General features: G+C 34.3%; 1 protein-coding gene across 6 annotated transcripts in view; it reads right to left on the minus strand.

Moving 5' to 3' along the window:
- Window positions 1–27,820, minus strand: part of TENM3 (teneurin transmembrane protein 3) — a 2,406,934-nt gene that overhangs the window by 1,679,545 nt on the left and 699,569 nt on the right. For all 6 annotated transcript variants that reach the window (XM_076010707.1, XM_076010706.1, XM_076010703.1 and 3 more), the window contains exon 4: window positions 19,828–19,882. The gene's annotated coding sequence lies outside the window, so the exon portion shown is untranslated. The remainder of the gene's footprint in view (window positions 1–19,827; window positions 19,883–27,820) is intronic.

Raw genomic sequence — 27,820 nt, forward strand, 5'->3', positions numbered from 1 at the left:
ATTTTTTTTTGTCTTTAGCATTTAGCACCTTGACCAAAACAAACTGAGGTGACAATAAGTGATGGTTAAACAAATGCTAATTTGCTATTTTCCCAAATGCTTTGGCCTCTATTATCAGCTTGAACCTGGCATATGTGTTGCTACATGCTCAAAGAGGTTTAATGTAAAGTTAAAAATGTTTGCTGGATTAAAAAGAAGTTGATCTTCTTTGAAAGTGATTTGTAGCTTATTCAATTTTTTTAATCACCAGTAAATGGTAAAATTTAACATATAGTAGTAAGCTATCAATATCAACTGCTTAGATGATGAGTGAATGAATAAATGAACATGTTGAAAGCACTTTGTGTTGTTCATTTAGGTTTTACTTCCCTGTGCATATGTTGGAATTTTCCTTTGATTAAGTCACAAAAGTAAGAGGGCTATTTTCATGGGAAAATACCAGGGTGTCATAAGAAAAAAATAACAGAGCGCTAAGTGAGAAACAAGGATTGGTAGAGAGATATTTTTCTGTTCTGACTGAGGAATCTCAGAAAAGTCTGTTATCTGGGCAATGGGGGTGAGAATAATGCCTATCTCCTATTAGGTATAGAAATATAAACTAAAAACAAGGTTCATCAGAATACCATAGTCATGAGCACATATAGTTGAATGAATCATGTGGCCTCTGATTCTGCCTTTTACTGTCTTAGAGATGTTTCATGCTGAACCAATGCATATACCTACTGCAACAAAGGTTATGCTTGCTATGCCTGAAGTCATATTTAACAAGGAAAGTCAATTGCCAAATGTTGAGTTTGCCTTATATACAGCTATCCAGGCTGATCTACTGTGAGTCAAAAACAGGTTTTTTAATCACTCACTGCCCCCTCAATTAATCCAAAGTACTTCATTCTCTTCTTCCCAACTTCCAGTGAAACTTACTTTCACCAAGACTGCATTTGGATTCTGGACCACACAGGCATGTGAATGTGGAAAACCATTCAACAGTTAACCTTTGGGACCTGCATCAGTGCTACTTGCACAAGCCACAAAGCCAGATACTCATTCAAATCCTCCGGGATGCTAGTTCTGTTTCCATAACAAGGAACTGATTATCTAACTAGGCAAAAGTATAATGTCAGTTCTTTAACAATTTGTTCTTGGTATTTTAAAAAGGCTAGTTTATCAAGCTGAGTGATTTTAATGAATATAAATTGCAGTGATCCAACATAGAACTCATACTTACTCTCTCATTTTTATTGTACTGCCAATTCCATTTTTTGTTCTCATTTAGGCTTTTCTTTGTCTATTAAGAACTATCGACAAGTAACCTTGCTTATGCTACAAATTGAAAATTAAATTCCCCAGAGACAAATTTAAGTCATTGTCTTGATATGATATGTTTGAACATTGCAAGTTCTAGCTCCTTGTTTCTAATGTCTTTTAAATGCTTTAGAACTCAAATAAAAAAATATATGTCTTACGAGTGATTTGATAACAAAAATCATGTCTTATTTGGTGGATCTGTTTTGTGATTATTAAAATTTCCCCAGCAAGGTGTAGCTCCACTTCAGACTTCTTTCAATACTTCATTTCTATCAGATAAGGACACAATGTACTGTTTTCAAAAAAGCAAAGACCACCCCAAGGAGAGAAAGCTCAGATAATTGGCAGGAGGATGTCCAGATACTGGTACTTGAGTAACTGCAAAATTGATTTTTTTATAGTTGAATTACTTGTCTACTTGATAATGCTGGGAAGAGAGAGTCATTAACATAACAGCAGCAAAAGTTACTCTTTGTCTCAAGACTGTGATGTTGAGAAATCACTAAAGGATGTGTAGTTCTAAAAAAAAAAGGTTCAAGGAACTTAGCTTCACAGAAATGTAGAGGAGGAGAATTTTTTTTTCCCTCTAAAGTGTCAAGAGGGATCTAGAGGTAACCAGTGCTGCCTGGACATTGCTTTTCCTTATATTCTCTCTCTTCAAGGGTCCTGTAAATCACTAGGTATAGAAACAGAATCTCCTTTCTTATTAACAACTCCATATATAATTTCTACTTCTGCTTGGTCCTTTGGTTGCAGGTCCCTATCTGGGTACAGGGCAAGAAATGCCTCTAACAGAACACACATGAACTGGAACTCAATGAGGACCTGACCTGGTTTTGACCATGTTATATATATGATGACTCCTTATAACTGATCTTTTTTCTTTACCTAGTCACCCCTTTCTGCCTCAGATCAACAAAATACTCATGTTTTCTGGACTATCAATTCCAGTTCCTGTGTTAAACTTATGTTCAGGCCAATTCTTTCAACACACTATGTTATTAGGAAATAACCTATTTTCTCCTTCCTATTATTGTGAGTCATTTCTTCATTCTTCTTTAAAATATTTATTTAATCAAACTCTTCACACAAAATTACAAATACAATGTAATCCTTAAAAACTATATGCTTTGGAATGCTTTTAAAATATTTTAAAAAACAAAATAAACTATTTTTTTACATCTATCTGAACAATGGTACAGAAAATAAGATATAAAGAATAAAGGACAAGTATACAAGTCTATGCTTGGATAAAATATTTTGTTTTCATTTGAGACCAAATAGGAATATGGATAAACACATTACTGGCATATTATTACATAAATCTCCTGATTGCAACACTATAAATGTATTAATTAAATATATGCTTGCTTATTTATTTATACCCTGCCTATTTAAAAAAAAGATTTGAGGCAATTATATGAAAATATAGTGGTAGTCCTTAAATATAACATTACCTTTTATATTAAAATGTGAAAATATTAAAAATATATTTATGGCCATGTGCATATTCTGAGACATTATTTGCATATTTCATATACTATTCATGTAGTGCTTTCTCTATATCTTCTAGACTTGACATTGCTATGGGTTTCTATAATTTTGGTATACATTTTTAATTAATTATTTAGTGATCATTCTTTTACAACAAACAACATCAAAATGTTGGCTCTTCCCTTTGTATATTCTTCTTCCTAGTATTACCTGGGCGTAAAGGCCCTGAAATGTATAATAAAACACCACTTTTCCCTTATCAGAACTCCTTTTGACTTTATCAATATTTTGTTGTCTTAGGAAAGGCACTTTAATCAGTCCTCACTGGTGTTCAATATTATTTGGCTTTTCAAGTACTGATTTTTGGGAAAGACTCCCAGTTCTCCTTAGTTCCTTTTCTATTCAGTTCTCAGCGTTGAGAATTTATAGTTTATAATTTTTGTTTTGCTAATTTGCTTTTCATGTCTTCCTTTGTCTACATGACTAATTAGATGGAAACTATGCCAAATTCTTATAAATGCAAGCACTATAGCCCTAGTTCAACTTAGAAGCATGTTAGTATTCAGCCTTTAAACAGTTCAATGAAAACAATTAAACGGTTTCTACTAAATGAAATACAATGAGAAGCACCATGCTACTTTACAAGCCCTCATTTTTTAAATACATATCAATATGTAACGTCCAGTTAATGTTCAATGTGTTTCCAGGATAATTTAATGTGAAAAGCATTGCTGGTAATCTTGTTTCCTATTCAAGCCTATCTCCGTGTTAGCTATAATGTCACAGTGACAGAGGACCACCCAGCTACACGGATCTGATTCAGTGGTGCTCCACTCGGGTGCTCCATAATGCCAGTGCCTAATTCTCTATGATCACTGAAAGTTTCTTTGGTAAACTTTCTTATCCTAAATTGCTTTTTGTATTATAACCTGACAAGATATTTTAAAATAGTCTCTCATTTTGGTGTTTGTACCTAAACAAAATATTTTAAAATTACATATATGGTGAATCTGACTATTTAGCTCTGCCTGCATAGGACTTCTCCTGGGCACTCTGATTTTCCCACATATGGACTGTAGAGAAATCGTCATGCTTCTCTACTCAAGTTGGTGTAACATTAGCATAAGGGCTGAGTTAAAGCGTTGGCAAGTAGTTCTAAGCTAACCACTCCTTGTGTTCTCTGCTACTACGGGGTGTGTGTGTGTGTGTGTGTGTGTGTGTGTGTGTGTGTGTGTGTGTATGAGAGAGAGAGAGAGAGAGACAGAGAGAGAAGGAGAGAGAGCAAAAGAGAGACAGAGTCTGTAAGAAAATGTAAGGAAAACGGAAGTTAATATAGTTGATCTTAATGGTTGATCATAATGATAGAATCCTTTTAAATAGAATAGTAGAGATAGAATTTATTGTTTAAAACAACTTTCTCAGTACAAGTAATGTGTTAAAACAATATGTTAAACCTGTCCCATGCCCAAACCCTTACTGGGGTGGTGGTTTCTGACAACATGGCTCCAGTATTTGGTAATCAGATGAAACATTTTAATACAATTCTCTGTCTTCAATTTTTGTCAAGGTATCATTCCCAGTCAACTCTTAACTGTTCTTAGCCATAAGAAAGATTATTCATGGTTAGTACACATGATAATGTATCTGCCTGGTCTGATTTAGCTACAGCCCTGCTGAGCTAGGGTGAATATACCACACCACCTTTTAAAATCACATCCATTCTATGAATCAAGTAATGATTATCTTTAATAATTCCATGGACTTGATTGAGGATCAATTAGGTATTCATTTCAACAACATTGTATTTAAATGACCTCCATTATGATTTTAATTAAGCACACTTGGCGAAGGTACTTCCTCTTCTTCTCTAAGTAGGGACCAAACAGAATCCCTGAGATGTGAGGCATGTGGGTCTTCTGCTGACCTCCATGACAGCCTCAGCTGCAGATAGAAGGGATCTTAGGAGTTCTATGAACTCACAGCAACATGGCCTTGGCAGAGGCCTTTACCTCCCCATTAGTCATTAGGTGGGAGCCCCAGAAATCTGCTTCCTCTTCGTAGGTCCCTTAAATCTCCTCCACAGCACATAACTCATATCCTTGGCACCATAAACTACCTTGGAACCTTAGGTCTAATCTCATCATGTCCTCTACTACTCATTAGGTCTGTCACCACAAAAAATCCAGGTCATCTGGTTTTATTCCCTTTAGTGGACCTCATCTTTCACTTCTCTCCAACTCTAGAACCTCCTCCAGTGACCCCCCTGGAACTCATGGTTAATTATTAGCAAAACACCCTATACCTCACTCTCTTCTCTGATCCTTCTCTTCATATTCTTGCTCTCCCTTGTAGACACTGCTTCCCTTACAGCCCCCTGAAGTTGTAGTGTGGGTTCCCCCGGCTCCACATACCTTCTATCATCTGGTTTCTTCTTGGCATCTTCCTTGCTCATTTGATATTTCCAAATCATTTGGAAAAATGTCAGCTGTGAATCATACGTCCCTAAACAACCCCACCTCTATCTTCTTGTTTGGAATCATCCATCAGTGTTGGGTCGCTCTACCTTATTCTTTGAATATGTTCACTGTCAGGATCACTAGAACTCCCTCCAACACCACTCCTTCCATAACTCTTGGCCATTGTTATACCTAAGAGTCATTACATGCCTCACCTCTAGTTAACTCCCCACAGCTGTGCCCGGAATCCCATCCTTTTTCTCTTTCTCGATGACTTGCTCCAGCAATTCTCTCTCCACTGCCTCTTTAGCAACAATAGTTCTTTCATATAAATATCCTGTTACTATTGCCATATTAAAAAAAAAAAGTCTTTCATGGCCCAACTTTTGCCCTCAGCCACTGCCCCATTTCTCTTCTTCCCTTTATGAGAAAACTCCTTTAAAAAGTTGTTTAGTTGGCTGGGCGTGGTGGCTCACGCCTGTAACCCTAGCACTCTGGGAGGCCGAGGCAGGTGGATTGCTTGAGGTCAGGAGTTCAAAACCAGCCTGAGCAAGAGCGAGACCCCGTCTCTACTAAAAATAGAAATAAATTAATTGGCCAACTAAAAATATACAGAAAAAATTAGCTGGGCATGGTGGTACATGCCTGTAGTCCCAGCTACTAGGGAGGCCGAAGCAGAAGGATTGCTTGAGCCTAGGAGTTTGAGGTTGCTGTGGGCTAGGGTGATGCCACGACACTCTAGCCTAGGCAACAGAGCAAGACTCTCAGGAAAAAAAAAAAGTTGTTTAGCCTAACTGTTTATGATTTTCATCCTCTTATTCTGTCTGTCTCTAACTCTTATATGTTGATCTTAGGAACCACGGTCTTTGGGAAAGAGATATACCTGCAACTTAAGGCAATCATTAAAATTTCACCAAATTTCATAGAATATTTATCAAATGCATGGAACTAGTTTCTGCAGATACTGTGAAAAAGTTTGTTTCAGGGTAAAGATAAAGTAAGTTTGCAATCAGATGGCTCTACTGAAATTCCTATGAGGATCACCATGGACCTCCACCTTCATAAAATCAATGGTTACTTTTCAATCTTCATTTTACGTGATGTATCATCTTTGGACACATGATCTTTCTTTCATCCCTGAACCATTTTCTTTTTCTTTTTTTTTTTTTAATGGTTGACAAATTCTTTTATTAACAGTCAAAAAACTTCATACTTACAATAGAAAAAATAAATGATTCTTCAATGGCTAATTAAATAAAAACTATTCAGGACCTTGAAACATTTTCTTGATTGGACTTCCAGAATACCATATTTTCCTAGTTTTTTGCTTTCTTCCTTGTGACTATATTTTGGGGAGCCATTATTCAACCTCAAATACTCCCAGTCTTTTACCACAAATGCCAATACATATCTGTAAATATTATAACTTAAATGGAAAGAAAAAAACTTCTTATATTATCAATAATTTTTGCCATAGGTTAATTTATTTCAAAGTTTGGATTTCTAAGTCCCTATGATTTATTTCACATATGTTTTATTTTACCTATATATAATTCAGACTATAATTTATTAATAAATAAAAAGGACATGTGTAAAAATCTAGAACTTTCAAATATATATTTGTTGTTTTTCTATTTTATATATATGGCTTCTTTTTTATAAGCATTGGAGTATAATTCTAAAAGTTTAATGAAAATGGACAAATATTATTACTTTATTTCAACTCTACAGTCCTGTATGAAAAATAATTTGCACAGTATTTTCAATTCTGTTATTACAATTTTTGCCACAAGAATGAGGTGTCAGATTTTTATTGTCTGATATATATTGGGAATTAGAATTGCATGCCCTACCACCCTGACCTTTATCCATATTCTGCATTTTGATTGGATAACCTTTCTACTTCTTCTTCCTATTTATAGCTTTACTAAACTAAGAGGAACAGGTGAAATGTCCAGCCAGTAAATATGCAGAATAGCAGAAGGTCAAGCTTCTAGAGGAGATGGCTAAATTTCACATAGGACATGTAACATTCCAATGCAAGGACCTCATTCTCATGTAAAAATTTAAATAAGAATGCAAAATAGCATAACTGAATCCATTCTCTAAAATTGAATAAAAGAAATATGGCAAATTTAACTCATTCTACATAAGGTTGCAATTTCCTAGCCTTCCATGGAAATATCCTTGAAAGATTACTAGAGATCACAAAGTCAGTTTTCATTATCACTAAAGCAATGCATACATATATTGGTACTTTAGACCCTGTATAAGGAAAGCTATCTCAGATCTGTCATCTTTCTTGGTTGATGAAAAATCACAGATTGATTATGACTTTCTCCGGCTCTTTTCTGACGGTGTATGCTGACGGACTATTGGCAAAACTACAGTTCATGACTAGTAAAGACTTTAAAATTTGACTCCAAATACCTGAATCACGATCAAACTTCTTTTTACACTTGTACACTCAATATTTACCTAACAAGCACACATCCACCTATAGTAAGTAATACAGCTCTATTACTCTTTGTTACATTATTATTCTTAGTATATTTATAGTTAGATCAAGAGTGCCAAGAATTACAACCTAAGGATAGAACAAACTATCATTTAGAAATACATACAAATGAAGCAGATTTATTTAGAAATAAATCTGTATTTTCCCCAGATTTTGAAATATAGCATTTAAGATTATTATCTAACATGCATATTTTCAAAAAATTAATAATTTTATATTTAACAAATCTGTGCATAAAGTGCTACTCCCAATGCAATTTTAAAGGATGGTATTATACAAATCAATAAGCAAATAATAAACTAAGGTTTATTCTATTCCTTAATTAATTATGGCTGTCAAGTTTGCTCATGGGAAAATAGTTGTGTGAACTAATTATAATTTAAGTATTTCAATGCCTTCCAGAAACATACAGCTTTGAAGAGAGCTCCTACGTTCATGTAAAAATATTGTACATAGCACACATATCAAAGCACAAACATTTTGCTTGGTCAAGAGCAACAGATAAGATTTAAATTTCACCATCCTACTGTAAAAGAACTTGAATGGACCAAATGCAACCCCTAATATTTACAAGTGAAGAAACAGACTCAGAGACTAGTCACACAACTAGACAATTTATATTTTCATCAATTCAATGAAGAATTCATTGAATTAATCAATTCAACTAGACAAATATATTTTTTCAATCCTAAAGATGACTTATATATGTCGGCATAATAAAGTTTAAGAGAAAAGTAACTTTAAAATTTTTATGACATTACAGCAGCAGTCCCCAACCTTTTTGACACCAGGGACTCGTTTCATAAAAGACCATTTTTCCATGGATGGGGGGCAGGGAAGGAGGCAGAGCTCAGGCAATGATGCACTCACTGGGGAGGGGTTGTAAATTCATATGATGTTTATTAGATCGCTAGCCTTCCACTCACCTCCTGCTGTGTACTCCAGATCCTTTCAGGCCATGAACTGGTACCAGAACACAGCCTGCAGATTGGGGACTGCAGCATTACAGTGTTTCTTTCTGTTATTTATATTACACATAAAGTAACTTTATATTTTCATTATGCCATGCTGAATTTTATCAATGTCTTGGATCGAAACATAAAAAACTTTCTAGTGGAAGAGAGAGACATAGGCATAATTAGAAGTAATTTCAGGGTGATGAGAAATTGAACAAAGATTTGTTGTTGTTCTATAATATGTTGTGTTGTTTTAAAACTGCTTGTCTTAAAATTTAGCGGAAGAACCTCCTAGAGAAGTAGAAGTTGAACCTCAAGAGAAAGAGGGAAAATTCGACTCCTAGTTTCTTGAGAGCATGGAAGGGCATATAATTGATGCATTTTGAGGTATCCAACCACAACCCGGAGGGAATGAAAAAGGACAGAGTGGGTGTGTATGCAAGTTTAGGGATGGATAGTTTCTTTTGAAATCGTCAAATGTAAAAAGGGGGCATAGCTGATAAAATGCAAGAAAGTAGAAGAGTCAGTGGAATGAATATCCCAATGAGGATAAAAACAAAACAACAACAAAAACCAGTCATACCTAAATAGTTGACAAGCCAGAAGGAAATCATGTTGTATTTAGGAAATGACTGTGGTGCAGCAATTTGAGTGATAGAGCAGTTGCAGTTTATGATAGGATTCTTGGTGTGTGCTGAGAAAATGGTAGCTACTTTGTGGTTAGGTATCGCTCCAGCAATCCAGCATCCTGCCATAGAAGTAGTGACTCTTGCCTAAAATTTAATCCTTGAAATACACTGATATGAATTCTTTCCATATTGGTACTCAACATACAATGACGGAGGGATTTTAAGTTAAGATCTAGTGAAAACAGAAAAATAAAGACTGTAGTATTTATTGAACTATAAAAGAAAATATAAAAAGAAAGAAAGTAAAAAGAAACAGAGATAGGAAAGACCTAATAAGCCAGACTCTCTAGTTTTCCTTCCCAAAGAAAAGCCTAATAGTTATCTGGTTACTGGAAAGGAAAGAGATCATTAGTCATAAAGACTTTGATTTTTAGAACTTGAAGAAATTCAATTTCCTAAGCAATGAAAACAAGATTATTGTTGGCCACATGCCTTCATATATCATTTGTGTTTCTTTTTTTAACTAAATTTATAGCCTAAATTATAATATTACAATAATTTATTTAACATCAGAATGCCCTAAAGTACAGAATTCTAACAGGATAAAAAAAAAAAATAGCAAGGCAAGCCTTTAAAAGGGTGTTTGGAATTCTTAAATCTTTATTTCACAAATCATACTTTGAGATATCCTTTGATTGATATAATTTTCTAAGTATACTTAAAATGTAAAATTATGAATGCTTCATTTTCATGCGGTATGTTAGAAACATTAGAATGTAAAGTAGGAAAACATACTCAAATTATACCAATATTATTGGCTTTTCTCATACTTAGGAATATAGCCAATACAAAGTATATACATTTTTTCTAAGATCTAGGAATTAAAGTTTTACAAAGCTCTTAGATTTTGTTGATTATTTACAACTATATTAATATATTCCAAAATGACTATTTCAATGAGTTGAAATCACTTGTCAGCTAACTGGTATAAAATTATGTAATTATCACTGTGCTTATTTTACTTCCAGCCAGCAGCCTTAGCAACTAGGAGGGCAAAATAATGCTAATCGTGGCTTTGATTGAGCTTAGACTATGTTATTCATCAGAGAAATTTCAGACTTTGGTAGGCATTTTTAATAAATTTATCATTTACGTATGAAAGAATACAACACAGGCTAAAGCTGTAGAAGTTTTTAAAGGGGAAATATTTCCTTGGATTGGGTGAATAAAGTACTTCAGAAGGTTTGTACATATCTAGTTGCAGATTTTGAATTCTGTAAGTTCTTAGGATACAACAAGGACATGTCAAGATAATCAATCTAAGAATAAATATGAATCATCAGTTGACCAGTGTGTTGAAGAAAGTATTCTGTAATCCACATTTCCAACTACAGGTGACCTTTTAACAACTTGAAGGTTAGGGGTACTGACCCCATGCACAGTCAAAAATCAGCATATAACTTTACACTTTCCAAAAACTTAACTATTAATAGTCTACTGTTGACTGGAAGCCTTACCAGTAACATAAACACTCAACAAACACATATTTAGTACCTCATTTGTATTATATATTGTATTCTTACAATAAAGTAAGCTAGAGAAAAGAAAACGATATTAAGAAAATCATAAGGAAGAAAAAATACATTTACAGTACTCTGCTGCATTAAGTTTATGCTGTCTTGTACAGAAGAATTGTCCATCTGAAATGGCGACACCTGCTGCTGCAGCACTCAATCTACAGTACCTATCAAGGAATTCAACTTTCTCTTGTAATGCCATGACTTTTTTCTGCTTCTTGGGAGCACTTCCAGTATCAATAGTGCTACCTCGTAGGGGTCCCGTGGTGTTATTCAAGGTTTACGGTATTGCACTAAACACGATGGAAACTACACGAAAATAATTGACAGATCATTTTTTACTGCAATCCACAATTTACTGGAGACATTAACTGCTCACGCAGAGGTGAGAGTGTCACGTGACATTTTAAGCGGATACTTGCAGTACTTGAGTTCACCTCAAAAGCGGCAGGAGGTGACTACAAAATTATTACAGTCATATATGTACAACAGTTGACTTATGCAGTTGTGATTTAATACCGCATCTTTATATTTATCTGGACTGAAAATGGCACTATATATGGTCTATAAGTGGTTTGTATGTGTAAGTTTTGATATATTTTAACTTTTATAATAGATTTGTCTGTATTTTACAGTAATAAATGATAAAATAGACTAATATCTACACATATTTTATGCATTCATGACATACCTAACTTTTTCTTAATTTTTTAGATATGTCTAGGCTATGGGGTTCATCTGTAAGTTTTTTCAAATTGTTGCGAATTTCCAAAAAATATTCCAATATATTTTTTTTTTTTTTTTGGAGACAGAGTCTCGCTTTGTTGCTCTGGCTAGAGTGAGTGCCGTGGCGTCAGCCTAGCTCACAGCAACCTCAATCTCCTGGGCTCAAGCAATCCTGCTGCCTCAGCCTCCCAAGTAGCTGGGACTACAGGCATGCGCCACCATGCCCGGCTAATTTTTTTTTTTTTTGTATATATATATATTAGTTGGCCAATTAATTTCTTTCTATTTATAGTAGAGATGGGGTCTCGCTCTTGCTCAGGCTGGTTTCGAACTCCTGACCTCGAGCAATCCGCCCACCTCGGCCTCCCAGAGTGCTAGGATTACAGGTGTGAGCCACCACGCCCGGCCTCCAATATATTTTTTGAAAAAAATGTGTGTATAAGTGAACCTGTGCAGTTCAAACTCAAGTTGTTCAAGGATCAACTGTAGTTACAGGGAATAATGCCTATTTTTTTGTATCAATAGTCTACACTTTTAGGTAAGGAACACCTTATTTATTTATTTATTTATTTTATTTTTTTATTTTTTGAGACAGAGTATTGCTTTGTTGCCCAGGCTACAGTGAGTGCCGTGGCGTCAGCCTTGCTCACAGCAACCTCAAACTCCTGGTCCCAGGCAATCCTGCTGCCTCAGCCTCCCAAGTAGCTGGATTACAGGCAGGCACCACCATGCCCAGCTAGTTTTTTCTGTATATATTAGTTAGCCAATTAATTTCTTTCTATTTATAGTAGAGACAGGGGTCTCACTCTTGCTCAGGCTGGTCTTGAACTTCTGACCTTGAGCAATGCGCCCGCCTCGGACTCCCAGAGTGCTAGGATTACAGGCATGAGCCCATGCACCCGGCCAGGAACAACTTATTAATATCCCACACTTTGGCACTTAGAATTAAGTGTAAAATTAGAAAACTTATGATTGAATATCAATATATGTTATATAAATACAAGTAAACAAATGATATATTAAAAAATAGGATAAAAAAATAGATGGGAGTTTAGTACTTAAAATCGCATGCCCAAAAGCCTTCTGCTGTTGCTGAGGGAGTTAAAAATGTATCTCAATGCTTCACAGTAGCCAAGAGACAAGAAATTATAAAAGTTGCTGGAGTTGAGGAATCAATAAAATTAAAAACAGACCAGCTGATCAGGAGTTGGACCCCTATCCTGGGAATGAGACTCAAAACAGTTCCTTCTGTAGGTTCTCTTATGAAACTGTGTCCCCAACAACTGTAGTAATACTGGCATCTAGGTTTTGTTTAGAACACGCTGCATGCTCAGGCGTTCCTAAGTGCTTAGTACACGCCACCTTATTTTGATCTTTATAATCACTTATAAGTAATTATTATTATTAAGAAAACGATATGAAGCTCAAAACGTTTACCTAACTTTTCTAAATTGGCACAATTAGAAATAAACATAGAAAGGATTTCAAGCCAGGTATGTCTAACTCCAATCCTCTTGCCTTAACCAATATTTGCATACTAAATATTGAATTCAAGTTTATTGAACTATTTCTTACAAATACGTATAAAACAATGAATTCACACCAAGGCATAATTCAGAAGGAGCGTTGGGATAGTAAGAGCAGGAGAGGGACAAAAGGATGATGTCTAGCTTTCTGATTATCTAGAACGATCTATTGATCTTTTTGTTTTGCCTTGCTTGTTTTAATCTAAAAGAGTGAATCCCTGTATACAGGTGCTTTGTTTTGTGGTGGTGTTTTCCCTCTTCAAACAGGTGGTACTGATTAAGAGATAAAATTTCCTAGTAAGTATACAGAACAAGGCAGATCTACGCTGTCAGTTAAAATCGGAGCCAAGTGCTGGACTGCTGGCGCCGCTCACGAACACTGAGAAAGCCATGTAGGGCAGTCTGCAGACGGCCGAGTGTTCTCCAGGCAGCATGGCCATAGCATGCCTGCAAGTCAAGCTCTTTCCCCAGCCCCAGTGCAGCTGCCTCACCTGCTGTGGTTTCTATTCCTGCTGCTCTTTCTGCATAGGCAGAGTCCTTTCCTCCCGCCTGCCCTATTTAAAATTCCCTGGTTTTGACCTAATAACCAAGCTCCAGACTAGCTCCATTCCTGACTTCTCATTTTATCACCTGCTTACCTGACACTTCTCTGGCCTAATGAGAAACGGGGTCTACCCTATTCTAGCCATCAATTTTGTCTGCTCTCATGACCTATGTGGGTGCAATCTACTCAGCAGCAAATCATAGAAATTCTCCTAATTCAAATGGCTGAAACACTTACGTTATGTTTCTCTATGAGAAAGCCCTAATAAAGTTCCAAACAAGACATTTAAACTGAGCCAACACAATTCAGAGGAGGAAAATTGGGTTCATTTTGAAGTTATACTTTGAATTAATGAGTATAAAACTGAATATGTACAATTCTCACAAACACGTAATCAAGCTAATTTGCACACTTAAAGTAGTCATTTGAAGGAATAAACATGATAATTATGCAATGAATAGGATAGACAAATACAGGCGATGCATTTTTGCATATACACATCACAGTAGTTTATTGTTTTAAATTCACATCCGGGATCAAATTTCAGATAACTGCATCTAATCAAAATCTGTCTTTGGCACTCTCCCTGTACATTTTGGAAAATCCTTAGTGTTTTCAATAGCTAATGCTAGACATTCCTCATTCTAGTTTTGTTCTCTGGCTGCTAAAGTCTCTTACTGCACCAAACACTTTTTATCATGCTTTTATCCCAGCTTGGCTATCCTTGATTTCATTCCACAAGGATTGTCTAATACACAAAGTGACAATGGGAGATAAAACTGCGTAAGTTATTTCTATGAAATCTGGATAATTTATTGAATCTCTTAGATGCACTTTTAGAGGATACCAACTGGTCATTAGTAATTTCAAATGTTTGTATTTCTTCAAAAGAAGATATAGTTAAAGGAGATATTTTGTGGTTAGAAAGGCCTCTAAGTAACTCTCATGTTACCTAAGTTCTTTTTAAATATAAAAGATCTTCTCAAGATACCTCCATTAGCTGTGAAGTCGCTCAAATCATTCTTTATTAAAAAATCAAGATTAAAACAAGTAAATAAAGTATTTTGTTTTTATTCCTACTGGATGAAATATGTTTTATAATTAACACAGAAATAATTACATTAGTTACTTCAGATGATATAATATTTATAGGCAGACAAGTTAAAACTCATATTGTTTTCAAAGGTAACTGCATGAATACATTAATGTTATTTTAGAAATAGACTGATCTTCAGATATATTCTGTATATCTGATATACTCTATATATCAGATATACTTCTGTGTATCTGATATACTCTATATATCAGATATACTCTGTATATAGAGTAGCAATGATTAGGCATCTTAGAGACCTTGAAGATTCAAAGAAGAAAATCCGTTGTCCCTGCATTCTTGAACACAATAAAAAAGGACAATATATTTTGCAAATTTCATCTATATTATATCTAAGGTCAATATGAGTCAGAGAGCAGGTTAAGGTCCCTATTCTTTGAATTCTCAATCAACAAATACTTACAGTGCACTCTCACCAATATAATCTTATAAATGTATTATATGACAATTGCCCTCAAGGGAGCTAAGAGGGACACATCTAACAGTTTTAAATAAGTCTTTATCATTAATTAAATTTCATTTCAAGAATGGTCACAAGGGAGCATATAGATGTAGTAAATTAACAAACTTCATGAAAAGTGAGGAATACTAGGTGGAATTTAGACCACTAGAGACTGAGTCTACCTGAAAAGGTAACTTGAAGGCCGAAATGCTTGGGATAGAGAAAAAGGAGCAAGGCGGAGGTGAGGCAGTTGGAGGGCAAATGCCCTTCCCATGTGGAGGAGTACTGGGACAGTGGTGAAGTGTCATTTAAGCAATTGGGTGTAAGCTATTGTGGACCAGAACAGATTAGAAGGCTAAAAACATGTTACGCTGACGACAACACTTTATTCGGTGGGTTAAATGTAAAATCTGAAGAATTTTGAGCAAAAAAGTGATATGATAGAAATGATGTCTTCAATTCATTTACACAGGAAGAAGAGAAGTGTATGGACAAGGAGATCAATCGTGCACCTACTTTGACAGAGGAGAATTGAAATTCAAAATGTGAGGATTGAATTAGACAAGAGCACTGGTAAACTTTTCTTTAATTACCAGAGTACAGTGCAGACTTGTTTGCTCTAAAAGATGATGTGCTATAGATAAAAGAGTGTAGTGTTCGACGAACACCTGAATGCAGATAGCTTATAGCCAGTAAATGAGATCATGTGTAGGGTTCTGTTAAAAACGGGCCAGAGTTATGAGTTAACTCCAGCTGGCCCTGCTTTTTTGTCCTATATTATTTCCAACTGATTTTCCACCCTGAATATCTTACTTTCAAATAATGTTAAAGGAAGATGAAATAATCTGTTTATCACGAACATGCCACCAGGTGTGAAACATCCTTTAACCTACGGGTCACATTTAAAGAACGCAGGTTGTGTGCAATTAAAAAATAGAGGACAACTTTATTTTTCCCTATAAAATCAAAGTACATTTTACTCAGAAGTAAATAGTCCATCATTTGGCAACGCTGTTATTAAAGGCTGATATTTTGGAATTTTCTGTCTCCTGCATTTCAAGGGGTCAGAGGTAATGAACTATATTTCACATATTAAGCACTGGAAATTGCACTCTAATATGATTCTGTAATTCCAAATGTTATCATCTTTTAGTGAGAGCTGGCATCAATGAGTTTAGGAATGAATTTAAAAACAGAAATTGTGATTCTGAAACAGCATTAAGAAAATAAGATGTTTTGAAAAAATCTGCATGTCCTACAGAGGGCCCTTTGATGTATCACCATGCTCTTTTTGTCAGTTCTTCTATAAGAGCCAGAGTAGCTTTTAGTTATGCCCCTTACTGATGGAAAAGAAAAAATCCCCCTTGAACTCAGGGATTTAAAATTTTCTCATTTTATTAAGATTCAGATGTTATTAACCAGGCTGATTATAGAATAAGAATATGATTGTTAAGCCTCTGTACTTGTATAAGTGTTAGGAAATTATAAATGTCAAAGTACACTTAGTTATGCACTTAATTTTATGATTCAAACTTGTACTGTTTTATGAGTGCTCTGAAAATCTAGAACTGCATTGTCCAACATGACTTTTGGCAATATCTGTGCTGGCCAACCAGGTAGCCACTCACCACATTTTGCTACTGAGCATTTGAAATGTGGCAAGTACAACTGGGGAACTAAATTTCTAATTTTATTTCATTTAAATTAATTTTAATTTTAATAGTCACATGAGGCTAATGGCTACTATATTGGACAATGTTTGGGAGACACAACAAATGGATGCAGCTATTATAGCCAACTGGTTCTGCCTGGGTGAGAACTAGGCTCCATAATCACTCCTGGTACCTCCAGGTAATAAAAGAAAGAGTCTAGTACCCTAAATTGAATTAAATCTTTCTGCTCTTGCAACTATTTATTTAAAAATTAGCCTCTTTTCTTCCTCAACCCACTCTTATTTTTAGGGGCCTTCCAATCAATACCTATACCATAGTTTTGCTTCTTCAAACAGGAAAGATAACTCAAAGAAATAATGTGGTCTCCATGGTTCAAAGCCAGAGTTTTCAAGCCTTTCTACTCTACCTCACACTCACTCCCTGTGATCCGTCTATCATCACTTATCTCTAGGAACTACCACTACAGTTCTAGCTCCATTTCTGCTACTCCTTCTCCACCTTCCCTGATGCTATCTTCAAAACTGCTGCTCAACTGGTATTTCCCAAATGCAATTCCAATGCCCCTTACTGTTATCAAATCCACTAGGGCTGCTTTTTGTTTTCTGAGAGAAAAAAAATGAAATAAAATGCAAACTCCTCAGCACAGTTGCCGATGTAATTTTATGCTCTAGTTCTTTCATTTCCTGCCACTCTGCAACATTTATTCTGTGCTCCCTGAGCATGTAATGCTCTCCTGTCATCTTGATCTTGCTACATACTAGATATAATATATATCTTTCTCTTTCTATAGAACCTGGAATGATTGCTCAGACTCTTCTTCCCAATCCTTGCCCCTCACACCTGGCCTCCACTTCAGTTATATACACCTATGGTAGTTCAAGAAATACCTTCTCCAGAAAACATTGCTTTAGCCCTGAAGGATAAGAATAAACTGGGTACCCATTTGTCTACTTCCTTGGCACTGTATTACTTCTATCCCCACTCCCAACACAATGAACTGAAATTGTAGTTAAATGTTGGCATCTTCTCCAGCAGCCTGTAGACAACGAGAAAACAGGAATTTAATCTTTCCTCCCTCTATTTCTGGTGTCTGAGAATATGTCCCTAGCTACTTCAATGTTGTTAAATTCATGAATTAATGACAGAATAAAAACAAATTGAGACTGAGGATTTAGAGATAAAATGAAAATTAGAATAATCCAAAGATAAATAAAATTCTGTATGTATCTTCAAAGCTTCCCATTTGGGGGTCCTATGAAAATATGATTTTGCTTATATATGTGTGTACACACACACACACACACGATTTAAAGATAAAAGCATGCTGGAAACATCTTACTAAGGAAAAGGATTAAATGAGTTATCATCTTATTACAAAATGTGCCAGTCCTACTACTGGTGATCTCTACTTGGTTATAAAGAAATGAATGGCTTCACACTTCTCTTTTATAAGGGCATTTTCTATGCCCCTTTTTTCTTCCTTACCCACAAAAAGACAGAAAAGTAATTTGAGATATTTCGCCAATAATTTTATATCATGTTTAGGCTATCACAAACCTAATACCAGTTAATATTGTCTAAAAAACTCTAAGAAGTTTATTCACCAAAGCCTTTATCTACAACTATGTTAATAAAATTGCAAGTGAGAATCTGCAAAGTAAAAAGTAATTTCTTTTCTAATACACCATACCTCTGAATGAGCCATGTAAGCATTTTACAAGTATAATCATTATCTATTCTATGAAATACTAATATTTAATGTATTGTGCTCATGAAAGACAGTGTCATTGCCTGGGGATGCCACATCAAATTACCGATCACTAGATAGATGTATTGCCAAACAGTTGAGTCAGGAGGACACCCAGGAAATGTTATCAGTCAGGAACAGAAGCCAGAACATAGCCCAGATTGAACAATCCATCAGAAATCTATCTGAACAGATAGATAAGACACCAGGAATCCAAATTACTTAGAAAATCAAGAATTTGGAATTTGGAGAGCATGTTTGTTCCCCTAGAAACTTCAGTAAAGACAGGTACACATGAAAGTGAATTATGTCTTCTCCTTACACATAGAGTTTCCATTTAAAACCTCATATCTTAAATTGCTTAATTCCTGGATGAGCAAAGAGCCTGCAGCATGGTGATATTTCCCTATTCAATTTGGAGTACAGATAATTCCCAAGTAATTTAATTAATGTAAAGTACTGACAAAAATAACCTAGGATAGTAGGTAAAACAAAAGTTACTTATGTTCACATTTGAAATAAACATAGATTTAAACCGTTATGAAAATTACATTTTAGAAAAACTGAGACACTGATCCATCCCACTTTACCATTTTAACTCGAATTGGGAAAAAGACGCCCCTCTGTAACCCTTTGTGAAATTAGCTTAAGAGTTAATGACTTATATTTGCAGGAAAACAATTTAACATGCAAAATTACAAAGATTTGAATTGCTCCCAAAGAAGCAGTCATGCAAAATAAGTGTTTCCAATCCAAAATCTGAAAATTAATTGTCAAATAATACCCACAGAAAACTAAAAATCTGTGTAAATTAGCTATTCAAAGAGAAAAATCAATATAAATACATCAGTGAAATTTATATAGCAAAACTAACATTAAAACAAAGGACAAAATAGAAAGTCTCAGCCATGAATTTATTTTTCTTCATTATTAAAATGACTTGGCTTTAATCTTAGAATCCTATGATAACTATCATTAGAGTAAATAAATTTTATCAAAATTATAAAATTTAAGTAATCATATTAACTTTTTGCATGCATTTAAGTGATAATGGAATTCCAAATATTGAGATGTAGTTTAAAAAAAAAAAACAACTTATTGCCTATATATAAACACTTACTGTTATTTCTTTGCAGCAAAAATCTACATCCGCCACAAGAGCTTGAAGTTATTGCCTGTTAAAAAAGTCACAAAAACATGAATATGTTAATTTGAAATACAATAAAGTCTAAATTGCAATAGCTAATAAGACTCTTATGTTCATAAATAAGAAATATTACAACTACATTATCCTGGTTTTAGTGTATCTTCATAAATTAAAAACTACAAGGCAAGTGAAAATTATTTCTCAATGTACACCATAAGCTAAAAATATTGAGAATGAAAAAGAAAATTTAAATTACAAAAAAACCAAAAACATCCCAGTTGAAGTAAAAAATACATTCATTTCATCCCCATGATGGTTGTAGGTAATCTGATCATTGGTTTATATTGAGTGAATAAAAAATAGTTTTAATTTCATCCTGATTAAAGGCTTATGCTTTAATGTTTATCCAAAATTCTCTTTGATTCAACAAATCTTTCTTAATCCATCAAACAAATTTAAAAATAACAAATAGAAAAAAGACCTAATGAAATTAGAGACAGTATTTTAGAATAATTAGAGAATATATGATGCAATATACAGGTCGAATATAATATTTCACTCAATATTTGATCAATTTTCTCAGGAAACATAAAATAAATCATTTATCATGTGTTTGATGTTGAGTAGTATCTGAATATTCAACCTGAAATAGAGAACTTAAGTAATTATCTAAATCACTCAGGCCAAAAGACCAATTTACAAGAATTACTCAGCTCACTGGGGCAAATATTATTGAAAGAGTCTTTTTCTTGAATTATTTCCTAAATGCTAGTTTTACTTTCCATGGCTGGAATATACCAAACACACAAAGAAACAACATGGTTTGAATTAGACTCCACAATCAAATAAAATCATCTAAAACTATGTTTTAATAAGACAAATACATTTTTATATTTAAAAGATACAATGTTTTATTTTTATGAAAATATCTAAAACTATACTTTAATTATAATGAAACTTGATTTGGATTTAAATATTATTTGATTGTAATTATGTATTTTCATTTTATCTCTTTATCCATTTTATTTTTTTTTTCTTCCAGCTAATGTTGGAAGCACAAGGCAACTACTGAAATCTTTTCTCTGAAATCTGCTCAATGACTGTTTTAAAAGGTACATCACGCCAAAACATTTTCTACTCTATACAGTAGAAAAGGTAGCATTTAATACAAAATTGGAAGCATGTTATTGTGTTTAACAAGCCAATTTTTTTGAGGAATCAAAATCTGCTGACATAGTGTAACCTAAAATATTTCTTTATGTATTTCTAACCTATATATGCTATTTTTTTTAGAAAAATCATACAACTTGGATTTGAAGAAAACAATATTTTTTAAAAGTAAAGAAAATGTTTTAAAATTTCTATAATAAACTTAAGAAATAGTCTTTCATTTTATAGGGAAAAAAAGATTTTAGAGTAGTAACAGTTATTCACTCAAGAAAGAAATATTAAGGTAAATGATAACTTAGGTGGTTTATCATCAAATTTCTTATCCAAAAAGTTATTTAAGGGCAATTAATTTGAGGCTAAACTTAGAAAACTAGAATAAAAATAATGAATAATCAACAACTTTTGCTCTTTAACCTTGTTGCTAAGAAGTGTTAGAATTTTGATACCACTTCCTATAAATCCCAAACTTCATTTTTATTAATGTAGGACAAATCTTTAAAATGTACCATTATAATTTATTTTAATTTTGAAATTAATTTTTTATCTTATAATACATATGTAGCAGAGGTGAAGGTCTGGAAAAGGGTAAAATGTTTTACGATTTTTCTCCCCCAATCCTTTTTTGGGAATTAAAACCTGCATTCCTGTCAGAGGCTAGTAATTAAAGAGGTAGAAAAATGTTCTTTGTTCTTTGTTTTCTAGTATCTTAAATCACAGGAGATATCCCAAACAGAATGGTCCAGAGGTCAGGAGATCATCTTCACTGGAGATAAGGTTGACCAAAACCACCAACTACAATTAAACAATAATAGCCCAAAGCCACAACATGTGATACTGGTCACATAGACCGGAGCCTAACCTCTGAAAACACCTCTTCAGAGAGCTTTGTATTTCTGCTTAAAGGTAGGACAGCGGTCTTCCCAGACACGGGTCTGCCACCCTCCCTGTTTGCCGGCAAATTAATAAACTTCTCTTTCCTTTTCCTCAAACCACTTGTCCTGGGTCTTTGTTCTCACTTCTTCAGCCTTGGGTACAAGTACCAAACTTTCCATAATACATACAAATAAAATATAATTTTAAAGTAAGAATGGAGCTATAGCAATTCAAAATATCTTTACTATTAAAAGACACATTATCTTGTTTCCTTCTTTAATTTCTAACCACAGAAATTATTAAGATATAAAATCTATCTTTGGGACAATAGAGATGGCATTTTAGATAATTTTTAGTTTCTTAGCTTCACTACATAATTACATCTTTAGTATTTTCCTGCTTCGTAAAAAATCTTCCTGTTCAGTAGAAATCCTCTAGTACCACTACATGCTTTGCTCCTGTTAAGTAAGCAGAGGTGTTAAATCTTGCTAGATTTAGGTATTTGGAGAGTAGAAGCTACTATTGAATGGGAGGAAATGAGTAGTTCCTGATTTTCAGATTTAGCTTGTACTTAAGGTGGTTAAAGGAAGAGTAATCATGAGATAAAACAATCACAGTGAAGTTCTTCCTCATTCCTACTTCTGTTTTTCAGTATGATTGCTTTTCCTTTAAGCAAATGTCCCATGTAGGCACACTCTAACTGATAGCATTGTGTGTCCTGTTCTTGTTGAGCTATTTGGAGTTATGGAAATCCTTTCTTTAAATGGAATCTTATTTGCAAATTGCTGTTATGGAAGTTGGAATGGGGGTCCCAGAGCCCTGCCCTGTCCTTTCCTTGTATCTCCACCTCACCTGTGGCTCAGAAGCCACCTTCAAAAAACCTCTAGGTTTCCAGGAAGCAGAGTCTGAAATCCACTTCACTATTTCCACACTCTTTCTATTCATGTCAAAAAACAATGGGAGAAAAGACATGGGAAGCTGTAAGTTTCCTGGGAAAGAAAAGGGAAATGCAAGGAAAGAAATAATGTACAGGATTTGAGTGACAATTAAGGAAAGTTAGGAAGAAACAGTGTTACAGGTAAAGTTTGCAATGTATATGCCAAAGTATTAGGCAACTGACTGGTTGGGAAATACAGCCCCGAAGCAACAATGCTTAAGAGAAAACTACTACAAATAAATGAAAATTTATAGACAAGTTGTACATCTTCATTCTCCCAGGTGCTTTATATATGTGTGTGTGTGTATATAATTTAAAACTATGATTTTCTGATATTTTAGGTAACTTGCAATATCCACATGATTCAATCTGAGAATGATTTTTATACAGTTATCTTCCAAAGGCAAAAAACATAAAACACAGGCTCATTCCTAAGCAATCTAGTCACTCTTATGCTAATTGCCTTAAAATTCTGCCACATCTTAAATTACAGAGGTTGATGCAATATAGCAATTGACTCATAAAGGAGAGCTGTTCCCTGAAATGTGACTGTGGTCCCAGTTACAGTCCTTACCCTTTTGGCAAGCCTTTTAGTGTTCAATCAGTGACCATCTAATTACATTTGGAAGAAAAAATAGAAAATAGAAAGGTAAAAAGAAAAGAAAAAAAAAGCATCTCATATTCATGTAGCTTCTCTGGGATTCACACCCAAAAGCCCAGAGAGCTTGCACAGAGATTTTGGCTTACGTTGATGTTAATTCTCTCCCTTAGAATGTTTGGAAGCTCAGCACCAGACTCTGGTTTCTAGCTTGCCAACAGGCATGCTGGTTTCTTGGTATGGTTTTCTAGCTCTTTTGCTATTAGTGCATAATTTGACAGTATGCTGCCACGGTAACAGAATTCATTAAGGGCTTTCAGTTTTGTTCTGCCAATGCGGATTTTTGGCTGCATGTAGTGCTGGCCTCTGAAGATTGATCCATAATATTTGTCTTATAAAGCCTCGTCATCTCATAGCATGACTGATGCTACAAAATAATCCATAATGAGCCAGGTTCTCCCAGCATGAGCTACTCCCTGAGGGTAAGTTAGACACTACTGGAAACCACATTAACTTCTTTATCATCAAACTTGGGTGCTTAAAATAGACTGCATGAAAGTAGATACATTATGCAGTCCCATCTCACACCATTTAGGTTGGGGAATGGATTAGGAATGTAATCCCTAATGTTCTTTTTCTACAATATCCCATTATGAGAAAAAAAAAAAGAAAACTTCCAGATTTTGACAATTTTCTTTGTATAGTCATTGTCAGAGTCAAGGTTTGCTGGAAATAACTATGTGGTTGATGGGGTAAAGGAAAGAAATGTCTTAATGTTTTTAAGCAATATTTTCCCATATGATTTCAGTGAAAAACTTAACATATCTTCTGTTATTTTCAGCTATATTTTTAATACCACATAATAACATTTTGACCACATGTTCTGCCTTTAACTATTGGAATGTTTATTAGTCTTTTTCTTTGTGGTCTGCAATAGTGACAGTTTAAAAATCCTGTGAAATCTTGTTATGCTAATGAGGCCAAAGTAATTGGGTCAAGCCCGGTGGGGATAGGTTGGCTCCAGAATGAAGAACTAAACTACCCTTGAATTCTTTCCCATGGTACTAGTGAGAGCATGAGAATGAATCAAGACAAGCCCAGCAAGCATCTTGGAAAATAAATCAAAGCAAACTATTGGAAGCTACTGTACTGGGTGAAGAGGGAAAATAAACATAATATTTATTTAGTGCAGTGGTTCTCAACCAGAGGTAGTTTGGACTCCACAGGGGACATTTGGCAATATTTAGTCATATTTTTTTCTGATTCACAATTGGGGGTTGCTACTGATTTCCAGAGGGTAGAGGCCAGAGATGCTGCCAAACATTTCATAACACACAGGACAGTCTGCCCCTCCCCCACATACACACGTAAAGTTTTCTGGTCCAAAATGACAATAGTATTAAGGCTGAGACACTCTGGCTTAGGTAACAGTCGAGAAGGAGAGAGTGCTAGCCATAATTTGTCTACGGTTCAGTTAATCTGGCTCGCAGGGCAAAGAGAATGAAATAAATCTATAAGGAGAGATGGCCTTAGGTTTTGGGAAGGACATGATCTCAAGAGCTCTGGAGAAGTAAATCCATTTATTTGTTGCAGGAGGTGGAAAAAGGGAGCCCCAATACCACCACTATGCTCTTCATGGGGTGCGTAAGTGGCACTTGGAAAGGGTAAGCAACAAAGCAAGGCTTCGCCTGGTGAGTGGGCTAGTTCGTAGCTCACCAAGGTAGAGAATGCCTGGCTCCATGTATTCTCTTAGTCCTGAGTCATTTCTCAACATTTCCCCTCTTTATTACCTTTGTTACCTTCAGCTGGCAATGATAATCTTTTTAATATTTTTAATAAATGACTTAAATTATTTTATTATCCCTTTCTTGACTTCCTTATTTGAATTATTACAAATCTTTCACACTAAAGAACTTTCCAACTCTTTTTGGGACATGTAACATAGTCTTTCATTTTGTTGATTTCTTCTTTTAATGAAACGGGGCATAATTTTGGCCTTAGTATGGTTACTAATACAAGGGTAGAAATCTCAGAGAATAGGGCCTCTCTCCTGCTAAAAATAGCATACATAAAATCATAGTGTTTCACTAAGAATATGTAGTATTTATAGTTTAGCTAATATCTCTGTCCTTCTTTGCTCTTTTTCTTTACTTTTCCACTTTTCTTCTTTCTTCTTACATTATTTTCTAATTCCTATGACATTTACTAAATGCAAACCTGTGCCAAGTTGCTAAATCACAAAAATAAACAAGGTGTGATTGCTACCCAATGCACATGGAAAGCAGGCATGAATAGAATGCAGTTACATCAACTGAGAGAGTGTAGTAATCAAATCTGTCAAATATATTTAACAACAGAGCAGGCTTCTTTTTTTCTGTAAGCATTTGTTCGGGTCTCATAAATGTCTTTGTGTATTATCTTGCTATGTTTCTAGTTGCTTTGTTTTACTCAATATAAATTCTTAGGTAATACATTTCAACTATACATGAACATTGGGAAATGGTAATTAGTATTTGAGGGGAATCCCAAACTCACAAATTCAGAGTTTTTATATTACCTATCATTTATAAATTATATAAAAAATCATGATAAAGCAATATTTGCAACAAGAGTCTCACAATTTAAGTAAAGAGTAACCATTTTGAATCTTAAGGAGCTCAAATACAGATCTGGGTAAGATGTCCAACTCTCCTCTAACTTTCATTTTAAGTGCTATCGGTAAGTGTCAAGCCAAGAAGACAAAGACATCAAGACACCAAGAGAATGATAGGAAGTTCTTTCATTTTAAATAAAAGAAAATACATTTACTCTTAGATTGCTTAATTGGAGATATATTATTTTGTTTTGAAGTTTAAAAAATTAAGTAAAAAATTTAAAAATTTAAAAAATTAAGTAAAAAATTAAGTAAAAGGTAGAGTTATTTCTAGGACATCTAATGATAATCGACCACGTTTCTCATCACTTCAAATTTTGTACTAATAACAAAACAGGAAATATACAATATTTCCTCCATATAAGATAGAAATAAATATCCCCATATAAGGTAGAGATAAATATCTATTTTTTATCCTACTTTCCCATAGAGTTACAGTTTAAATAGTTAAGAGTTTGAATTATAATGTGTTATAAAATAAATCCTGAAAATGGTGTTAGGATTTTACTGATTCATTGCAATCAATAATGAATAATTACAATATGTCACTAAAATTATTCACTGCTATAGAAGTACAATCACCTTATTAGATTAACGTGATTTTGGATGTTTTTTTTTTTAATTTTAACTGACACAATAACTGTACACAGTTACGGGGTACAATGTAATGTTTTGATACACGTATACATTGTGCAATGATGAAATCAAGGTAAATACCTGTATACATGTATATACATTAGGTAATGATAAAATTAGAGTAAACATCACCTAAAACATTTATCATTTATTTGTAGTGAGAATATTAAAAATCCTTTCTCCTTAGAAATTTTGAAATATTCAATACTTTATTGTTAACTATAATCACCCCACCATGCAATTGAACACCAGAACTTGCTCCTCCTTTCTTATTGTAACTTTGAACCCATTGACCAGTCTATCTCCATTCACCATTATCCTTCACCCTCCCCCGACTCTGATTACCACTGTTCTGGTCTCAACTTCTATGAGACCAACTTTTTAGATTCTATAGATGCATGAGATCATGCAGTATTTGTCTTTCTGTGTCTGGCTTATTTAACTTAACATAATGTCCTCCAGGTTCATCTATGTTGCTGCAAATGACAGGATGTATGGTTGAATAGTATCCCATTGTGTATATATATACACCACATTTTCTTTATACATTCAACCATAGATGGACACTTGGGTTGATTTCTTATTTTGGGTATTGTGAATAGTTCTTCAATAAACATGGGATATATTATAACAGCTTATTAATTTCATTTCTTTTGGATATATACCCAGTAGTGAGATTGTTGAATCATATAGTAGTTCTGGTATCTGTGGCAGAGGTTTGCTTTTTTAGTGTTTCTTTTCTTTTATCTTACTGTATATCAAAAAGGAAGATTATATGCATTTCACAGTATGAAATATGTTTGAGAATGTTTATTAATGTTGACTATTCAATTCAAGATAAAATTATACCTTAATGGAAAACAATAAGAACTTTGGAATATGTATTTCATAGTACTATAAAAGCCAATTTTCTCTAATAAAATTGATGTAGATATTGGTCACAGAAAAGGAAAATTTAACATAAAATTGAAGGAGAAGAACAAAGTTGTAGGACTGACACTCCCTTACTTCAAGACTTACTATAAAGGTAAAGAGTTATCAAGACAACGTGGTGTTGGTAACAGAATAGACGAATAGATCAATGGAATAGAATAAAGAT

Source organism: Microcebus murinus, chromosome 15, assembly GCF_040939455.1.
Source record: "Microcebus murinus isolate Inina chromosome 15, M.murinus_Inina_mat1.0, whole genome shotgun sequence".
In the NCBI taxonomy this organism is placed as follows: Eukaryota; Metazoa; Chordata; class Mammalia; order Primates; family Cheirogaleidae; genus Microcebus; species Microcebus murinus.